At 31.5% G+C, this 15,949-nt stretch overlaps 1 pseudogene; it reads right to left on the bottom strand.

Annotated features, from left to right (window-relative positions):
* Positions 1-722: 722 nt before the first annotated feature.
* Positions 723-1,719, bottom strand: LOC146897432 (uncharacterized; annotated as a pseudogene).
* Positions 1,720-15,949: the final 14,230 nt, after the last annotated feature.

The raw sequence follows: 15,949 nt of genomic DNA on the forward strand, positions 1-15,949 counted from the left end.
ATCATAAATTATAACACAAAGAACCATAGAACAAGTCGTTTGGTAGGAGATAAGATAATGTTATAATCATATGATTAGTTAGAAAGAATGGAGCAGGAGAGCAAATAGAAATACGACTATGTGCTTAGAAAATGGAATTCTACAATGAATGAAAGGGAAAACTTAACGGCATGCTCTAAGTATAGCTAGCTAGTGCAAATTACAAGCTAAAGGAGATAATCAGATTTTGCAAGAAAATAAGCTTACTTTTCTTTTCATTTTGCATCATTGTTAATTGGATTCAACATTAGCTTAATGATGCTCTTGAATTTAAGTCTACACGATTGTTCTATATCACACGTCAATATTTGCGATCGTATAATGATTTTTTTCTTTTCGCCTACTTATATATGGACATGTATATAAATTAACTTGTATCATAATCTACGTGAATCAAATGCCATTTAAAACGTGGCATATTTTCATGTCATGAAATAAAGTACTCCCTCCTGTCCTTATAAAAGTTGACTTTTTAGGTTCATAGAATAATTAATATATCTTATTGTAAATATAGACTAAATACATCACTTGCACAATGAACTAAAAAAATTAATTGTTTCTTATAATAAGGACCGGAGGGAGTAATAATTGTTATCATTTTCAAACTAAGTGATTTATCTCAAGTGATTAATGAATTTACTAAGGACGAATCTGATAGATATCGGTTCTGAACAGAAACAGAATTACACAATACTAACAATTTATTGATAGAAACTCTGGTAAATGATTCACTACCAGAATATTACAGACACACAATACAATAAATATACAAAATAACATAACACAGACACACCAAGATTCGAGAGCTTGGCCTCTCCCCTTCCCAAATGTTCGAGAGTTGGGTCTCTCCCAATAACCACTCAATAACTTCCCGATGTTCCTCTTATGTCTGACCCTTCTCTTATTTATCCTTAAAACATAACTGACTCAATTAATAATTAATTAATAAAACATAACTGACACAACACAAATAAGACAGAACCTAACTGTCCTAAAATAACTGCTAAAATAACTGCTAGTCTAACAATACTCCCCCCCAAAAGATTCACCTTGTCCTCAAGGTGAAGAATTACACACGTGTCCCCCAGGATCCCAGAACTTGAATTCTGTCATCCCTTCTTCGGCCTTTTCTTCTTTATAATCTTCTTCAGCCATTATCATGATCTGTAACTGTTTGTTGGGACATCTATGACCTGGACTAAATTTCTCATCACACCGGAAACATAATCCTTTTCCCCTTTTATCTTGAATCTCTGCATCAGTTAGTTTCTTAAACATTTGTCCTTTAATCGCCTCAGAAGTCTTTGAATTATCGCTCTCTCCCATGGAATTTCTGACTCCCTCTTCCATGGAACTTACGACCCCGGATTGGTTTGTTTGAACATGACTTTTGTTTTCTGACTCCCAAATTGCAGTTTTGGACTTATTGGAAGTTCTCATTGTTCTTCCAATTGAACCCGTTTCATTACTCCCTTTTGTTAATAACATATTTTTCTCGTCAATGCGTTGGGCATAATCCATCAATTCGGGTAACGACCCGACAGGATGAAGTTTCAATTCAGCCTTAATCACATCCTGCAATCCACTAAGGAAAATACCTTTCAGATATTCTGGTTCGGCACTTCGTAGTGGGCCTGCATATAATTCAAATTGTTCACGGTATAATTCGACAGAACCAATTTGTTTAATTTTTGAGTTGAACAATTTTTAGTCAGATTTTACTTACATCTTAACAAAACTCCGAATTGCAATGACCCCATTTTCCTATAAAATCAAAGGGTTAACACGGAAAAAATTGTCATAATATTATAGTGAGACAACATTCTTTTTATTTGATGGAAAATCAAATACATAAAAATATAAAAGTTGGGGGGGGGGGGGGGGGGGGGGGGTGGTGTGGGGTGGGAGAGAGGTGGGCGGGGGGTGGTGCTCAGCCCATTACAGGTCAAAATGTAGCATGACAGGGAATGAAAGATAAAAGGACAAAATCAACCAAATTCCATGCAAATAAAAAACATAATCAACCATACAAGTTTGTTTTTTCACAATTTGATGAATAAATTTCATCATTTCTATTGATTTAATGATGAGACTTATTGAATTAATAGTAAAAACGAAAATGAGCATGCAGTGGCGGTGGTGGAGTCAGAATAAAAAAAAAAACTCAAGTTGGTCAATAAAATAAACTACAATATAAAAAAAAATCAAATTTTAGGTGTAAAAGCATATAAATGCAAAATTTGCTAAAAAAAAGCATAAACGCAAAATTGATCATAAAAAATTAAACTACTTGTCTTAAAATTGTTTTCTACGCGACCTGAGTAATTTAAAATCATCAATAATAGATTCAGAACAACTCACCCCCCATAAAAAGTATATTTTTTTCTGACAAAGAAAAGTATTATATTTGTAACCATGTATTATTATTATTATTATTATAATAATAATAATAATAATAATAATAATAATAAGATATTTTAATTTAATAAAGAATATAATATTTATAAAAAAATTTGAGGGGATAAAATTATATATTTGCATTAGGATATTTTAACATATATTAAGTGTTTTATTATACTAGGCATACTAAATAGAGAAGGAGACTTTGTAACCAAAAAAAAAAAATAGAGAAGGATTCCACCAAAAATAAATAAAGAGAGAGGGATCGTATTTATTTGAAAAATGAAGTTGTGTTCTTATAAAAAAAATTGTGTTTTATTCCCACGAAAAGTTGGTGAGGGTATTAATAGTGCGTGTTTATATAATAAACTATATCTCACGTGTATACCACCAAATTACTCTTATTTATACAAAAATTGGGTTTTTCTTTAAAAAAAAAAAAAGGGTTTTCTTTAGGACAAAACTCAAGTACACTTTCATATGGACCAATTAAAGTGTATATTGTTTCTTGTTTTGATGAAAATATTCTTCCTATTGTAATGAAATTTAACTTATTTTTTATTAAAGTTTTAAGTAATAATAAAGAAAAAACAAAATGGTAACCACAATAGTTTAAATTTAAACATAATTAGGCTTGAAGATTGTGAAGTGTTAAAATACGCATCCATATGGTGGTGGGATTTGTTTAAAATTGAAGATTCATCTTGGTTTTAGAATGGATTGTCTTTGAAAATCGGTTAAGGAGTCTCATATCATTTTTGGCATGATTGTTGGCGTGGTGACACTCATTTATCGCTAAGGTTCCCCAGATGTTATAGATTTCGACAATAAAGAAGGAAGCATTGCAAGTATGGGTTGTTGGACAAATAATTTACGAAATTGGAGGTTGTGTTGGCGTAAAAGATTATTCGCTTCGGAGGAGGAATTAGAGAACAAAACTCGTTGATTTTTTTTTTTTTTTTTGCAGATGTTTCACCCCATATTAGATATAATAGATAAACTGGAATGAAAAAATGGATCCATGTGGCCAGTATACCGTTAGTAGTGGCTATAACTTGTTGTTAATCGAAAACCTTGAAGTCCACTTCGATGATGAGTTGCTACTTGCTGCAACGATTTAGGAAAGTGTTGAAGTTACGAGTATTGTCGAAGGTTTTGGCGTTTGCGAGGCTTTATTTGATTAGAAGAATTGTCGAATCTTTAATGACCAAACCCATTGTTAACTTGTTTAGCAAGTAACGTATTACTATAGTTTTGTCAACGAATTATTTTGACAAATGCATTACACTGGAGTTATTATTGAGAATTTACAGGTCTGTGTATGCATTTTCTGCCAGAATAATATTGAAACACCAACCACCTCTTCTTCTAATGTTTCTTCTCATATTTTGTACGGTATGCTATCTATAAATGGTTAGTTTTTGAAGGGGTACAAAATTTCTATGTTGTAAATCACTTTGTCCAATTCGAGTCTCTTTTTGTATTTAGGGAAGGTAGGAACAAGGGATATATTTTTCTTATTGGCTCTCTAAACCTTTTTCTCTTACTTTCTGAAATTTAAGTGTTTTGTATATACGGGTTAGAGTATCCCTTAATTATAGTCTAAATAAATACAATTTGCCTATAAAGAGAAAAGGAAAGATATAATCGAAAGAAAATACAATATCCCCAAACATATATATAAATATTAGTGTAGATAGATAATTTATGCATATAGTGTGGTACCAACGTACTTTAGGGCAACTATCCCTTTCCCGGCTGTCTAATGTGGATGCCTTTTATGACTAGAATTTTTTGTTAGATATTATATATTTATCTTAGCTAGGTTCAATTGAAGGTTGAAATTTTCCAATCAACTTTTTCTCGACAAAGCACCACCAGAAGGTCTATTAAACCTATATAAAATAGGAGGTTTTTAATTGATCCCCGGAATCAAATTATCCTATTGTGTTTGCTCGGAAAATAAAAACTTCCAGGGACCATTTAAGCATATGGTTTATACATTAATCAGATCTTTTCCAATGCTATTATGACTAACAAAAATGTGTTTCCTTATTGTTTGGAAAGAGACGGCCATGAGGGTGACAAGTTTTTTTTTTTTTTAGGTACAGGTGACAAGTTAAATTTTACAGTTATGATTCACTACGAAAGAATTTGTTTACGCCTAAATTTTTTTTTTATCATTGCCAAATAGACGATTTAAGGACATACCAGTCCTTCAGTTGAGAAAAGATTTGGCGAACGCTGCTATAGCCAAACAAGGGTTAGTCGATTATTTCTTGAGTCTATTAAAGATTACATGAGTCTTGAGGACATTAGACATAATCAAAATTCAGTAGAAATGGATAATAAATAAGGTAACTACCTAACTCGTGCCCTAAGTATAAAGGGTCACTACACATATTGGACTCTTTCAATGAACATGCCACGAAGTTAAGAGCTACCAACCGAACGTGGGGCACCACGTACCCCCTCAACAAGGGAAAACTTATACACTACACACGCAAATAGTTGATCAAGGCTAATCGTTGTAGGTTATGTTGTTTGACCAGCCAATATGAATAATTTTGCCTATACTACGGTATGAATAATTTTATCTCTTTGTGCATACATGTTATAGCCTAAATTAGGGTTATATATGTTTTTGATCTCTATAAATATACCAACTTTTCCTTTTAGTCCCCTTAAATTTTTTGTTAGACATTTAGTCTCTAATTTTTGTTAGACTTTTATTAGTCCCTCAAAAAAATTTTACCACTACTTTTGGTCCCTACTTTTTAGTCAATCATGTATAGCCTTCATATTTTTCAATGAAAGTTTCCATGCCTTCATATTTTTCAATGAAAGTTTCCATAAATGTGTAGAATATTATAACAACCTCTCTAAAAAAAATTAGAATATTTTAACAAAACATGAATTAAATTAGTTTTTAAGTACCAAAAACATAAAATTCATATTCAATTCATGTTTTTGTTAAAAAAAAAAAAAATTGGAGAGGTTGTCATAATATTCTACCCATTTCTGGAAAATTTCATGAAAAAAATATGAAGGTTAAATATGAGTTGACTAAAAAGTCTAACAAAAGTTTTAGGGAGAGTAAAAGAAAATGTTGATATATTTATAAGAATGAAAAAGCAAATTTAACTCCATTAATTACGTCTCGTTCTGGTTTGGGGAGGCTAAATTTACGAGACTATAGTTTTAATTTTAAGTGTTTGTCTAACATGAACAATATTGCACATGTTAAACAATAATTATTTATTGAAAAGTTATATATTTAGTAAAAAAATGCACAAATTACAATACAATTATACTATTTTAAACTTTTTAACATGTACAAATTTGTACATGATAAAAAAATCATAATTTTAATCATCATAGCTTAAAAAAGTAAAAACATGTTCACAATGACCCACATTAACCATGGTGAAGACCAAACTAACAAGGTTGAGGGATTCGCCGACAAGCTTTGGAAACTACCTTGGCTCTGCCTTGATTAGGCCATAGGTCTCCCCTAAAGTGTCACAATCCTTGTTGAGACCATCACCTTTGTTGCTCTCTAGAAATGGTTGTTGGCTAGCTAGCTAGCTAGGACCTTTGGATTTGGAGGATTTTCTTTTTCTATTTTTTTTTTTATAAGAAAATTTTAAGGTGTGGGATGATGCATCTTTAATTTTAAAGGATGGAAGATTTTAAGGATCAAAGAACACACAAATAAAGTGAGACCAATTCTAAAATTTTGATTTGTAAGATACAGAAAGGGAAAGAGAGTAAGTCTAAAAATATTACGAATAATGAGTAATCTATGATTTTTTTTAGGTCATGTACGATTGAATTCTGAGTTTAATTTTTTTTTTTATTTATAATTGTGATTGTGTTATCTCCATCTTTGAACTTGTGATAGAATAATTCATGTACTTGTTAACATGTATATATATGGTTCTTTTCTATTCTTCAACAAACAATTTATGGTTTGTTTTGTTGTCGAGTGAAGATTGCTCTATTTCTAATTAGAATAATTCACTAGTTAAATTAATTAACTTCTTTTTTACAAAGATAAATTAATTAACTTAATGAACTAATCACGGTTGGCGAGTGTAGGGACAAGATGAAATGTACAAACAAGGTGTGACATCTAAATCAAAACAAAAGTGCAGATTCAATAATTCTAATTGAAAGGAGTTTAGCTTTAGAATAATAAGTCTTATAATCTATGTATCTTTTTTGAAAAACAGCCAAGGCCCCAAAAGAATCAAATCACAATGTGATACATGATGAAATAATTAAAAAGAATATATAGAAAAAGGCTATTACCTTTCTTCAACAATTTTTTTGTCAAACCTTTCAGTCATTTTGTTGGCTAAAACTATATTGAGACATTTATTCTCTTTTCACTAACATCCAGGTAAGAGAACATGGGGTTCTTATATGAGAAGGAGACAAGCCTCACCCTTGCTTTAATAATCTTCCATGTGATTTGTTGGAGATTCTTAAGTTAAATAAGTTTTACTATTTTGGTAGGAAATAAGTTTAATTACAGTTTTTGAAAACACGTTTGGAAGCTCAATACCACTTCCCAATACACTTTCACCGTAAAAAGACAGAAGCGGGAAAACATGGCTTAATAAAGGCATTTAACCATTTCAAGATTCCTTTGGCTTCCACACCAAAATCATTTGAGAGGTTTATGATTGGACAATATATTGTCACTTGCACACCCTTAAAGGTTTGTACAAGAGAAAAGCTAGCTCCATCAGTTACGTAGCATCTTTTTCCAGCATCTTTCTGGACACCAACTTTTTCCTTCTAATTTCTTCTTTTTAATGATCATGGAGGGTTCCCACGACAAAGTTTTCAATAAGAGAGATAGATATATAACAAAGATGAGACGGCCTTTTACTTTCAATTCACCAATTTTATATATATATATATATATATATATATAAGGTTTTGCTAGAAGACACCCTTTATGAAGACACCAACTAATTTTTATGAAGGTGTCTTTTAGCAAGTTATAACTAAAAAGTTGATAATCACACTTTGAGGTGTGGATTGCTAAAAGACACCTTCATGCGTGTCTTCTAGCAAAACCTTATATATTTATATATATATATATATATATATATATATGTGTGTGTGTGTGTGTGTGTGTGTGTGTGTGTGTGTGTGTGTATCTAGACATAGAGAGAAGAATAATTAACATAATCATGATGGTTTTGCTACTTGATTCATCATCCTTTCCTATCTGAAGTTGTCTCCTTTTGAGGTTTCTCCAAAACCATAATTTATGTTTCTTATATTCTCTTATGATAGATGCCTTCTTGTGTTGCTTGCCTCTTGGGAAATTTTACCCTATACCCATATGTTTGTTCCTTCACCCTTACAAAACACTCATAATTCCAAAATTACCCTTTTCCATTTAACTTTTAACACATTTATTTTTCACACTATTGTTTTTATCACCGTCCAGTTCAACACGAGTTCACCCCCACATACAAAAGTATCTCCCGAAAAACTGTCTAAAACATTGCCGGTTTGGTTAATTTTTAAAGGTGGAAAACTTCAAAATCTTGTTCTTGTGTATTAACACATTCGAAATACCTTCTTTCTAAAATTTTGGAATTAATTTGTTTTCAAAATCTTTCCAAAAAATTATCATCTCCGTGTAAAGTTGTTTAATCAAGCAAAACAAATTAAATCTAAAATCCTGTAAAATTAGTACCCTCCAATAATCCCAATTCCCAATCAACACATCTTGTTTAATCTACAGTTTGAATTTCCTAATTTTTAAGTTCTAAATCGTAGATCTACTTCTGATTAACAAAAAAAAAAAAGGAAAATTTCATTGAATGATGAAAAGGGGTTTGAAGTAGATGAAGGCTCCTCCACATGTAATGGTAAGGTTGGAGGAAAACCAATCTCACGGGGATTTTAAAATCAATTTTTTAGAATTATTTTTTTTTTCCAGAAAACACAAACTTACTCTCTTAACCAGAAAGGTGAAGAAAACTTATGTGAAACAAATTAAAAAAAAAGTTTTATTTTAAATGAAAGGTAAAATGGGAAGTTTGAGTAAAATGTTGGGGTGAGGGTATAAATGTATGGGTATAGGGTAAAACTTCCTGCCTCTTGTATCTATAAGCATGTTCTGACTTAATTTATAAGCAACATAATATTCTAGTTAGGTCCAATTATTATTACTATATGCACTCCACCTTTCTAGTAAGTGATACGATTCTTCTAAATTTCTCCGGTTCTCACGATGCGAGCTTATCATCCACGATGCGACTTATACAGTGATGAACCACTTCAAAACTATTTTATATCTCACGATGTGAAGCTTGTAGTCTGTGACACAAGTGAGGTAGTCACGAAACACTTATGATTCCTTCAATGTCATGATGCGTGGCTTACAACACACAGCACGAGTTAGGCAATAGCTGACCTTTCTGGTTTTCTTCATTGCTTGTCCTAGTTCTTCTCGGCGAAATGTTTGTAGTGTTTATACCCTAAGAATTAACATGATAAAACTTGTAATAAACATAGTACAGTCACATAGTTGTCTAGTTTGGGTGATTTTGTTATGTGTTAAGGTCTTTTTTACCCATTGTTGCTCTTTCATGATTTTTTGAATGATTACTTTACAAACTCGACTAAAACATATGTAAACTAACTAATTTTACTCTAAAAAGACGGCACCAAAAACCCTTAATGATTTCTTGTCATCAATTCAGGGGCGGATCTGTGTGAGGCACAGTGTGGCTGTTGCCACACCAGATTTTCTACCTTTTTTTCATGTTGTACTTTATGGTTGATATTATAGAATTTACTAATTTTTTAAAGTGTGGCTAGGGATGGCAATGGGTACCCTATGGGTAGGGTACTACAGTGCCCTTCCCCATACCCGCATTTGTAAAAAATACCCGTACCCGTGTCCGTACCCTCGTGGGTAACAACTTTAGTCCCCTTCCCCATACCCTATGGGTACCTAAGTGCCCATACCCGCACCCATTACCCGCACTTTAACTATGAAAAGACAATAAAAACATCACAATTGAAATAAAACTACATTCCAAATTTTTTAAAATTAACTCAAAATAGTACGAATCTTAGTATTTAGTCAAATAAAAAACATCCAAAATATCCCTAAAAAATTGTACACCAGCATGATGGAGTTGTTATTGTATTAAGAAGTTTTTTGGTTTAAGTTTAGGTTTAGGCTTAAAGAGCTAAATAAATTAATTACTTATACACCAAACATAAATAAATTATTTTATGATATTATATAGATAAGTATATGCGGGGTTGCGGGTCTGGGCAGTATAGTACCCTTACTCGTGCCCATACCCATTCAAATTTGTGGGTATTACCCGGACCCGTGCCCAAACCCATAAATGCGGGGTTTTACCCTACCCATTGTGGGTATTTTTTGCGGGTACCCATAGGGCCTGGGTCCAATTGCCATCCCTAAGTGTGGCTCTACAAAAGAGTAAACAAGAAGGAGAATAAGAGCAATGTTGTTGCTGATTTTATGCAAACATCCTGATTCCATTGTTTGTGAATGTCTCTGAAAGAGGATAGAAGAAGATGATGAACAGTGTTGTTGCTGAAGGAGGCAAGCAGCTGAGTATAAAATGAAAAGTTGCTGAAAGGGTCTGTGTATGTTGAGCAGGATAATGGGCTAGTTTAGGCCCAATGATTAATTTGAGCTCTTTTATTCATAAAGGCTCAATAATAATTATGTAAATAATGCTAAATTAATTTAAAAAATTCTCTAATTATATTAAATTAACAACTTTCTTTCATCACAAAAATTAACAATATTTTTTATAAAATAATTTGATAAAATATTTCTTAACTATTAATTACTTTCTTATTTTCCTTTAATCGACTATATTTGCATTGAAAAGGGTTAAATAAAATTTTGCTGAAGAAAATACTAAACTTTTATCCTTCAAAAAAAAAATACTAAACTTTTACATTGTATTTCATGATTGAGTCCAACATCGTCATTTGAAGTTTTTTATGTGAATAAAATTTAGCCACACCAAAGAGACAATTCCAGATCCGCCCCTACATCAATTCAAAGAGTAATTAATTGAAGAAGAGAGCGACAAGGTCATTGATGGAAGATTTTTCATATTGAGCCAAGAGCAACCACATAAATGAGTTAAACACGACATTTTAACTCTAAATCTTATATGCTTATTAACCCTCTCACTTATAAATTACTCAATATTAACTTTTCCATCCAACGTGTGACTTCTAACATACTTCTTACACAACCATATAGAACACAAAGAATTATGTGGTTCACCGCTGCTGAGATCTTCATGAACACTTCAAAATAATTGATTCATCATCTCAAATAAGTTTTATTTGGGTATCCCTCTACAATATTCTCGCATTTACACTATGACAACCACATTGTGCGTACAATTATATCTAATGATTTTTGTGTGCACCTTGGTATTTTCTTATCCTATTTGATCGTATCCTTGCCCTCCCATATTATTAAGTTCACATTATTTTAATATGAGTTTAGCTTTTTATTAGATATGCATATGCAGGTCAGTATATAATTTCATCTTAATACTAAGTAAACAAAACAAAAAAAAAAAGTAAACAAAACAAAACAAAAATTGGTGCCCTTAAAAAACGGAGACTTGTGTAGGCTCCCCTCCAACACACTCTAAGGGCCACTTGGTAACCACAAACCCTTTGGTTGAAATGTAGCCAAGCAAGCACTGTATAATTGTCCTTTATATCCAGTTATAGCACTATACTACTGTCCAAATCTTTGACTATTATGTCTTTATTTCAACTGCATGCCCTAATCTATAACACACGACATAACAAAACAAAAAAAATTATATCATCATGAACTAAAAATAATTAAGGGCTTAAAAGAAATCTACCATTGGAACTTTTTTTTTCCGAAAGGAAAGCAATTGGAAACTTAGATGTAGGTGGATATGGGGTTTTCTGATAATGATATATAGAAATGAGTGGATTAAAATATAGAAACGTATTATAAGGAACACGTACGTACGTATGTACCCGAAATAAACAACAAAAAGATAAAACAAGGAATACACATAAGCAAAAGGAAATGCTACATATCATATCATATATTTTTTTGAGGGACCATATCATATTATATGATTAATTAGCCATACATTTGCAAAACATGAAGTAGTGATAAATTGTTTATAGATTAAACAATGTATGTCTTTATCAAAACAAAGACAAAGTTGTCGAGATTTGTTTGTTTTTTACCTTTATGAGCGTGCTTCCTCTTTTTCTCACTCGTACGTAGGTTCTTCTGTCCAATCACTAGTGGAGTTGGATACATATATATTGTACACATAACTGCGTGTCAACTTTAAGAATTTCTAAGTTAAATCCAAACTTTAATAATTTCTCAGTTAAATCCAATTGAAAAAAAAAAACAGCTTTTTATGTTTCAACATATTCAGCTAGCAGTTTTTTTTTTTTTAATAAGCAAAAGGAATTAACCAATGCACTTGCATGCAATTCTTTTCGGCGGTTGATTTATCCAATGGTTGAAATTGAGTTAAATGTGTTGAAACAAAGGGTTGTGATATTGTGATTTGGGAGAGAAGAGAGGGAAGAGAATAGAGTTTTGGGAGAAAATAAACTGAATTGTATATTGGATTTTTCTTGTTGCAAACACATAAATGAGCTTGTCTATTTATAAACTACACATTGCTTGAGTTACAAGTTAACTCTCAGACAAACTTTAGCTTCTCTAAAAATCATTCTTGATTGAAAGCCCTAACATCTTGATTGAAAGCCCTAACCACTAGTTGTGAATCACTTTTCTATCCAAACATTCCTCCATTTCAGCTCTTTAGCTTTCTCAATGACAAACATAGCTATTTCATTGCCAATATTTTGTACAAATCCACCAATAAATCTAGCTACACTATTAATGTTACACATTAAATTAGTATGAAAATACTACCACTCTTAGTTTCTTATCGATCTTGGGTACACTCAAACGAAAAATCGCCATTTGTGGGAGGGAGCTCTGAAATGATTTCAGATTTTCAGATGGATTGGGCTATGCAATTGTACTTATATGCATTTGTACATATTTATTATATACAAAACAAAAATTGTTTTTAAACAGTTGAATATTTTTATGACCAAATACCTCATGCGATCCTTTAAGAGATGTTTGTAACAAATTAGTCATTTAATGTACTTACGTTTTCATCCAACTTCGTTAAAATGTACTTACGTTATCATTTAAAATTGAGGTAATTGGTCAAAAAACTGCTTATGACACCAAATATGATCACTAACATTCATTTTGTCATTTTTGTTTCCTAACTCAAACCTAACTTTAGAGAAAAATATTTTATAAACAACATTATAAATTAAGTAATAGATCAATTTCGTTTCAAACTAAGACTAAATAATAAACCTATAAACCATGATTTTGAGAGCAGTGAAGTTGGCCTATTTTCACAAATCAAATGGTGCATAACACCTTAATAGGATCTTTAATTGCAAGTCGCAGCCCCTTAAAAAAATGGCATGTCACAACTGCTCACTGATGTAAAATGAATCTAATCCCAGTCGTAAATTGTAATAATAGTCCAATGGTTTATTTTCCTTAGAGAAATGATATTTTAACAACCATTTTTAAACAACTTTTGTGACAACTTTCTCTCTCATACTCACATTATACTTTTATTCTCTCTCTTCCTTTTTCTCTCTCTCTATTGTTATTGTCCAATAAGAAGAGAGAAAAAAAGGTTGTCATTAAAGTTGTTTGATTTTGGTTGTCAAAATATCACTCCTCTTTTCCATATGCATATATAATGGATCAATAAAGGTTGATATACCAACATCGTGTGATATAGGTGATAGGGGTTTAGATCATCTCCATTTATAACTTTTACCATTTGTTACAATTTGGAGAGAGATAGATACAAAAAAATAAGTGGTGGGTCCTATCACTAAGTGGATCCCACCATCATTATTTTTTATGTGTCTATCTCTCTCCAAATTGCAACAAATGGAAAAATTTATAAATGGAGAGAATCTTGACCCAAGTGATAGATACTTGAGTCCCTTCACCATTTAATTTAGGATTTGATCCATGATTGGTGCGTATGGAAAAATATTTTTTGAAAGATATCAACCCCTTAAACTCAGTCACTCTCCCCAATTATGCGCATATGATACTTTTGATTTAGCAAAACAAATATTTTGTAGTTGATATCAAATACTTATTTTGGAGAGGGGGGTTTTAATAATAATTCCTAAAATAAAATCCTAATCCTAAAGGTTAGAAATTGGAAGCCCGCCACTTTTAGGCTTAATTGGTCTATTTAAATTGGGCTTTATTGCTATGTAAAAGCAGAAGATGATTTCTTTTTAGACCACCTCAATATATCTTTTGACTAAAAAATGACATTTGGTGGTTATTTATTGGAGTTGTTAAAATAAAATAAAATAAAATAGCCCTCCATGCATTATATTCCAAATTTTTTAGCGGCTCTAAGGGAGTGTTTGTTTCTATGGAAAGATTGTGAGAAAGAGAGAAAATTAAAGGAAAGAAACTTTTTCCTTTGTTTGGAACTAACTTAAAAGGTCAAGGAAAGAAAGAATTTCGTGGGACCCACATTAAAAACCTTTCCCCTCTTATATGCACGGAAAGGTTGTGGAAAGATTGAGAACACCCTTTGTTCTATGAAAAGTCCAATACACCCCAGCTTTTGTTACTTTTCTTTATTTCACTTTTTTCTTTACTAATTTATTTATTTCATTGTTCATTCGTAATCTCTCTTTATATTTTTTCAATTCATTGCCTAATATATTTTGTCCCGTCTCTATTTCTATGGCATGCAATTAAACTACTCACACAATCTAGCCACAATTTTTTTTCCAGACACATGTTTATATATATATATATATATATATATATATATATATATATATATATATATATATATATTTTCAAGATTGCAGGGGTATTTATGTCAATTAATAAATATATATTTCTTTCCTTCAACTTTCTATTCCACTTTCTTTTATACCAAACAACCAAAACAATCCTCTCACTTTCTATTCTTTTTCTTTCCTCATATAATCTTTCCTTACTCTTTCTTTCCTTTCACTTTCTTTGATCATCCAAACAAACCCTAAGAGACATTGAGAGGCCTAAAAAGAACTTCCCAAGATATAGTGTGAGTGGATTTTAGTTCTTCGATAAATTGTATGTTTCAAAACGTACTCTAAAATACCATGTTCAAATACGAGCTCTAAAAAAATTAGAGTCCGACCCTGTATAGGTTGTAAGCTAAACGAGACAACCCTTTTAAAAAAGTACTGTAAAATAGTCCTACAAAATTTCTTATAAATAATATTTTCATTGGATTTAAACACTACATGATACCCAAAAAAATTATAAACATTGTTCTTTATTTTGCCGCAAGGTTATAACCGGTGGCGGATCTCTTCAGAGACCCGCGGGGGCCACAACATCCCTCAGATTTTCCTTATATACCATATTAGATGTATTTTATTTTATTTTTTGAAGGAACCATATTAGATGTATTTTATCACCTAGATTGTGACTGCTACGGTGGAAAGGGGGTGCCATAATATTAATATGCTAAAGGTCACTAGTTGGTTCGACACCCTCATCCCGTTTTTTTTTTTTTTTTTTTATCTTTTTTACATATTTAACTTATACTTTTACAAACTGTATCGAACCCATGTTCTCTTTTTATTTACATTCAAACTATTCGTGCCACTAGGCCAGTTATTAATTACTCCGATTTCTTGAAACCATTTAATATATACTCCCTCCGTCCCTATATATAACCCCCTTTTGCTTTTTTCACATTTCTTAAGAAAAGTTGTTAGTATAATTAATGTGTCTATTTTGTGTGTTAATATTACCAAATTGTCCTTTGTTTGTACACCCTCCGGTCACTAATATAAGTAAAAATCCACTTTTTGGATACATTCAATTAATGATGTATGTGCCATATAATAAAGACAACATACATCATTAATTGAATGTATCTAAAAAGTGGATTTTTGCTTATATTAGTGATCGGAGAGTGTATGTGAATTAAATTTGACTTTTCATATTTCAAGATAAGTTAGTAGTATATTAATTAGGGGTATATTTAGGAAAAAAATAATAAATGCATCTAGTAATTTGAAAAGAGGTTTATATTTAGGGAAATTTTTTTAGTCAAATAAGTGTTTAGATATAGGGACGGAGGGAGTATTAGATAGAAGTTTGGCACCCCAAACAAATTAAGTCAAGATCCGCCACACTGGTTATAACATATAACATAATAGAATATGCATTTTTTTCCAGCAAATGATGGACGCACGCCATTGTTCGATAAGAAGTTTCTTAGATGTTAAGAACTTAATTTTTCCTGAATTTGGTTATAAATGTGACCTAAGAATCTACTTCTCCCACATCATGTTGCTTTCCTTGAAATAATTTTTT

This window comes from Medicago sativa, chromosome 8, assembly GCF_051527215.1.
Source record: "Medicago sativa cultivar Bolivia chromosome 8, Bolivia_mono, whole genome shotgun sequence".
NCBI lineage: Eukaryota > Viridiplantae > Streptophyta > Magnoliopsida > Fabales > Fabaceae > Medicago > Medicago sativa.